The following is a 5,000-nucleotide window of genomic DNA, read 5'->3' as shown; positions in this document are numbered from 1 at the left end:
GGACCAAGCTCGTAGCCTAAAACTATGCTCTCTGCACAGTGATACATCATTCTTTGGACAATAATCACTATTGTCAGTCCAGCCTTACACAATATCGCCCAAAGAGTATCGAGAACCTAATATCAAGATTTATCAGCCTCTATTTTCATTCATTCGTGACTAATTACAATCAACTCCAACTCACCTACTGGTAACAAAAGGATTTTCAGACAAATTTTGTTATTGTTGTTGACTTGCCTCGGGTGTCAACATTGGAGACGGCGCTTCAGGCCCAAGAGCGACTTGATTGGACTCGGTTTCCCTTACCTTGTTTAGTCATTTTCCTCATGTTTGTGTTTGTTTATTTTTGTTTCCGTGTTTCCTTTAGTATGGTCGGTTGGTTAGCTGTCTCTCTCTTCGTTCGTCTGTCTGTCTCTCTGTGTGTGTGTATGTCTATTTAACTGTTTGTTTGTTTGTCTGCCTGTTTGACTGTGTCTGACTGTCTATCTGCCTGTCTGCCTGCTTGTCTGCCTGCCTGCCTGCCTGCCTGCCTGACCGACTGACTAACTAAATGACTGACTGCCTGCCTGCCCGCCTGCCAGCCTGCATGCCGGCCTGCCTGCTTGTCTGCCTGCCTGACTGCTTGACTGACTGTCTATTTGTCTGTTTGTCTCTCTCTCTCTCTCTCTCTCTCTCTCTCTCTCTCTCTCTCTCTCTCTCTCTCTCTCTCTCTCTCTCTCTCTCTCTCTCTCTCTCTCTCTCGCAGCCTCACAGTCTCACAGTCTCACAGTCTCACAATCTCAGAGTCTCACAGTTTCTCATTCTCTCAGGCTCTCTGTCTCTGTTTCTCTCTGTCTTTCTGTCTCTGTGTCTCTATGTCTTTTTGTCTTTGCGTCTCTCTGTCTCTGTCTCTCTGTCTCTCGTATTATCATTAGTATTATCGTTATCATCATTATTGTTATTGTTATTCTTATTCTTAGTATTCTTATCATTATCATTATCCTTATTATCATTATGATTATCATTATCATTATCATTATCATTATCATTATTATTATTATTACTAGTAGTAGAAGAAATGAAACAGAAGAAATGACCGCATACCATGAACGTATCATTCATGCGAGACGCATGAAGACCAATGGAATGATGACCCAGAGAGTCATCATAACCTATAAGGGGGAGGTAATCCCAAAAAGTATCAAAATGGTTGAAGGCATGGCACCCTTTAGGATGTGTGCCGTCTTCAAATCCCTGACCCCGCTTTGCTCAAATTGTTCAAAGGGGGGCCACGGAACACGTGCCTGTCCATGAGACGCACCGCGATGCCAGTACTGCGCTCTTCCACACGGAAGTTCAGAATGTGCAGAAAAGATTTCCGAAGGAAAAAATGTTCCTCGGATATGCGTGACCTGCCGACAAGAGCAGAATGCAAATTCTCCATTAGGCGCTTACAATCCAAAGGACAGGAAAACAAATAGTAAAAAAAAAAAAAAAAAAACAGGCAGCCCTCCCCCACACAAAAGTCTCCGCAAGCCCAGCGCTTCGATGATGTGTGGGAATTCCCACACTTGCAGAGGTCAACAGTGATGGCCCCTGCAACGGAAGCCATGGCACCGGCCACAGTACCAGCACAAGCAGGAGGTCAAGCACCAGCTGCAGCACCAGCCCTCGCACCATATGCTGCATCAGTCTCTACACCACCTTCAACACCAGCTGCAGCACCAGCCCTCGCACCATATGCTGCATCAGTCTCTACACCACCTTCAACACCAGCTGCAGCACCAGACCTCGCACCATATGCTGCATCAGTCTCTACACCACCTTCAACACCAGCTGCAGCACCAGCCCTCGCACCATATGCTGCATCAGTCTCTACACCACCTTCAACACCAGCTGCAGCACCAGCTCTAGCACCATCTGCTGCACCAGCTTCAGCATCAGTTTCAGCACTAGCTGCAGCTCAGCCCTCTCTGCAACAGGACAAACAAGAGTCCAACGGGAAAATCAAAGAACTACTGCAAATGCTACTTCGACAGATGGAGCAGATGATGTTCATGATGCAGCAACAAATGGCTCAGCAATCTCAACTTCAGGAAAGGATGTTCTCGTTCCTCCTCAATCAACAACAGCATCACCCTGTAGTGGGTCTTGGAAATGGTCAAGTAATCAATGTCTCCAGTTAATCACTTGAAATGTATTACCTGGAACATAAACAGTTTTCAGAAACGCAAGGCAACTCTCTCCCAGTTCCTTCACTCTGAAAATGTTGATGTATGTTGCCTTCAGGAAGTCAGAACTAGTGCTCGTTATGCAAAAATTGCGGGATACACATACTATGACAGACCAAATATTGCTAACCCCTCTACGAGAGGGCTTGGCATTTACATAAAGAACTCAATTCCATCGAAAGGGATAGATGATAATCGTGACAACTCCTGTGTTGAATATCTTAGTATTTAAATATTTCTAGACGGTAAATCTATCACCATCATTAATGTATATAATCCACATGATAGTGAGGTGGTACCTAAACCTCCTGACTGCATGATACATACTGATACTGTCTTATTGTGTGGGGATTTTAAAGCTCGCCATCCTCTCCTAGGCTCCAAGGGCAAAAACGGTAAGGTTTATTATGACTATCTCCAAAATACTAGTGACCCCATACACATATTATGCCCCTTCGAAAAAACTAATTATTTGGGAGGGAAATTGGACTATATTACTCTATACAATCAACACACACTACCAAGTACTGCGAAAGTCATCCCATTCTTAGTTAGCGATCATTGGGCATTAGGTATAACCCTCCCTTTTTGCAAAAGAACCCCACCCCAGCCACGCCTTCGATACCACCTTGCTACTAAATATCATGATGAATTCATTGAAAGAATTGCCTGCTGGTATGAAGACTTTACTCCTACCAGCCTGGATCACTTTAATGAAACTCTCTGTCAGCAAGTTGGCAATATCATTACTCAAATATAGCCCAAAAGCCCTGCCAAGCACGGATATTTATCCTCCAGAGGTAGACATGCATAGCAACTGAACAAAGAACCTGAGATAAAACTTCTTAGGAGGCTCATACGATCTACAGTAAGTCAGCTACGACACTTGGGGGAAAACCATTACTTAGCTAGGGATCTTGTGTTTTTTAGTAAAAAGATAAATGAGATAATAACACGAAAACGGGAGGAAAAAAAAAAAGCCAGGGCAGAATCAATTCACTCCATGATAACCATGAGTAATGTATGGAAGGAAATCAGCAAGATTAAAGGCAATACATGTAGTATAACACCCCAACCCACATCCAGAAAGGGTAGCCTCATCTCTCCTCAATAAATGGTGAGAGGATTCTTATCTTGATAGTCTTCCGTTATCCTTACGCAGGTGCTCCCTTATATTAAGCCACAAAAACGAAATTGACTATCAGTGCCAACTCTTAGATGAGGCTGATGCACCATTTACAAGGGAGGAACTCCTTGCAGCCATTAAGACTAACAAATCCACTGCACCTGGGGATGATGGAATCACTTACGACATCATCCGACTTCTTGCAAAAGTACAGGTAAAGGGAAGAAATCCTCTTAAGTTGAAGATCTCTTCAACTTAACTTCCACGGCAGGCATCTTGCCTACCACTTGGAAACAGGCAACCATCATTCCCATTCCAAAACCAGGACGGCCTGATGAATATAGACCAATTTCTCTGACGTCCTACCTGTCTAAAACCTGTGAAAGAATTCTCCTTACTCGTTTACTCCACCAGATCAAAGACAAGATCCATCCATCTGTATTTGGCTTTCAAAAAGGGAGAGGAACACAAATGTGTCTAGCACAGTTCCTAAATGGACATAATGCACAGTCTTCTTACTTCATAGATTTTAAGGGAGCATTCGACAGAGCCTCTCCTACTGCAATCCTTCATGAACTAACTCTTTTAGGAGTTAAGGGCAAGCTTCTGCTATGGATAAAGGATTATCTATCTTTGAGAAGAGCAAAAGTGTTGTATCAAGTCATCTATAGCGCTTATGGCGAATTGGAATTAGGCACTCCATTGTCCCCTACACTGTTTGATATACTTATGCACTCCCTTTGCAAGCTCAATGGGGATTATGTTCTACAGAGGTTCAGCAAAAAGTGTGCCTCCCTTGGTCTCATAATCAACCCAATCAAAACTAAGCATATTTCCAGATCTCGTAAATTACCTTACATTCCAAGGTTAGGTGGACAAACTATTGCAAGAACTGACACCTACAAATATCTTGGTGTTATGGTAACTGCTCCCCGCCTCATGTCCAACAACTCACGCTTTGCCAAGGATATTGTTCAAAACATCAAGGAACGTTGCCTTGAGCGTTTAAGACCATTGTAATACGTAAGTAACAGATATGTAGGTGCCTCCCTGAGAGTCCTAAGGTTGATGTATATCTCCCTTGTTAGGTCCATGATAGACTATGCAAGCCCAATTCTTAGTATGCTGCCACCGAGTGCCCTCAAACCCCTTGAAGTTTTACAGAATAAGGCCATGGGAATTATACTTGGATGCCCAGTGACTGCTAAAGTTCTCGTCATGAGGAAAGAGTTAGACCTCCCCACTATTCACAGTCGTGTCATCCAAGTTAACACTATACTTGGCATCAGACTCCTGCAGCTTCAACCCAGACCACAAATCTCCAATATCCTATCAAATGAGATAAATTATAGAGTTAGGCATGCCCGGCCTCGATACTCCAATCTCATACAGTCCAACTTAGAAAACTAAAACTGCTCATACTATTATGCTCTTCAATGTATGGAACAATTATTATTAATATTAATTACTATTAATATTCCAGATACAGTACTTGCTGTTCATTGGCACAGAACTCATGTACATGCTTATATTACTAAACTAATAGGGTCTAAATCTATGGCTTCAAAACGGAACTAAAAGCTCGCTACTTGAAATATATAGATGGCATTATACATCCTCCTCATGGTACGCCCCCACTTGCAATCTACTGTGATGCCTCCACT

At 43.0% G+C, this 5,000-nt stretch overlaps 1 protein-coding gene across 2 annotated transcripts in view; it reads right to left on the bottom strand.

The window, feature by feature from the left end:
* LOC125040696 (spermatogenesis-defective protein 39 homolog) overlaps positions 1–311 on the bottom strand; it is a 10,969-nt gene extending 10,658 nt beyond the window's left edge. Inside the window, exon 1 of one of the 2 annotated variants that reach the window (XM_047635387.1) lies at positions 185–311. The gene's annotated coding sequence lies outside the window, so the exon portion shown is untranslated. The remainder of the gene's footprint in view (positions 1–184) is intronic. The other variant, XM_047635388.1, reaches the window with a different exon arrangement.
* Between the last annotated feature and the right edge of the window lie 4,689 nt (positions 312–5,000).

The sequence above is a fragment of the Penaeus chinensis genome, chromosome 29, assembly GCF_019202785.1.
Source record: "Penaeus chinensis breed Huanghai No. 1 chromosome 29, ASM1920278v2, whole genome shotgun sequence".
In the NCBI taxonomy this organism is placed as follows: domain Eukaryota; kingdom Metazoa; phylum Arthropoda; class Malacostraca; order Decapoda; family Penaeidae; genus Penaeus; species Penaeus chinensis.
The sequence above is the reverse complement of the archived record's forward strand: the minus strand, read 5'-3'. Positions and strand labels throughout refer to the sequence as shown.